Genomic DNA, 1,126 nt, shown 5'->3' with positions numbered 1-1,126 from the left:
CCAATTCTTTGAGAAGTGGATGGCCTCTTCCTTCTTCCTAGTCTGTCTCAGTCTGTAAACTGGGCTGATACCTGTGCCTCATGAGCATCCCGCTTGGTTTGAAACACCAGTGGCTCAGCCTCAAAACTCACATCGACATGTCACCATGGTAGGACAAACTAACAGACAAGTTTGTCTCCCTGTTGGAAACCTCTCTTACCACCCTTACCTGGGTCCCTGTGGCTGACTCTTCCTCTGTCTGTGTTCCTGAGACTTTTAATCCCCTTTCTCCTGCTCTCCCACCCTGCTGCTTTGGGCATGCCTGGTTTTCCTCTCCTCTCATGTATCCCGGTGGCTGACAGTTCCTCTGTCCCTGTTCCTGGGCTTTTTAATCCCCTTTCTCCCTCTCTCCCACCCTGCTGCTTTGGGCGTGCATGAGTTCCCTCTCCTCACCTGGATCCCTGCGGCTGACTGCTCCTCTTTCTGGGTTCCTGGCTTTTAATTCCTTTTCTCCCGCTCTCCCCTCCTGCTGCTTTCGGATTGCCTGGGTTCTCTCTCTTCATCTGGACCCCATTTGGGGCAAACTTAGGGGCCTTAATTTATGGAGTATGGATGGCATTATAGCATAAATAAATAAATAAATACTATCAAGCATAATCCACGAAGCAGAACAGCAGAAGATAAACAAGATGATTGGGAACTTCTAAAAATTAAGTTCTTATGTGCATCAAAAGACTTCACTAAAAGAGTGAAAAGATCACCTACAGAAGAATAAAAAATATTCAGCAATGACTTATAGGACAAAGGACTTATCTCTAAAATTTATAGCAAACTCCAACACTTCAACATTATTTTTAATGTTTAATGACAAGCAATCCAATTAAAAATGGGCAGAAGACATGAACAAACACTTCATCAAAGAAGATATTCTGGCAGCCAACAAACACATGAAGAAATATGCAAGATGATTAGCCATTGTTGTTGTTGTTTGCCATCGAGTTGGACCTGACTCATAGCGACCCTTCCTTGGGTTTATGAGGTGGTATCACTATGGAAGTAGATCGCCCAACCTTCCTTCTGAGGAGTGGCTGGTGGGTTTGAGCCGCCAGCCTTCTGGTGAGCAGTCAAGTGCCTTAGGCACTATGCT

This window comes from Orycteropus afer, unplaced genomic scaffold, assembly GCF_000298275.1.
Source record: "Orycteropus afer afer isolate SDZICR_OR568_19922 unplaced genomic scaffold, OryAfe1.0 scaffold00719, whole genome shotgun sequence".
NCBI classification, from domain to species: domain Eukaryota; kingdom Metazoa; phylum Chordata; class Mammalia; order Tubulidentata; family Orycteropodidae; genus Orycteropus; species Orycteropus afer.
Note: the sequence above shows the minus strand (reverse complement) of the source record.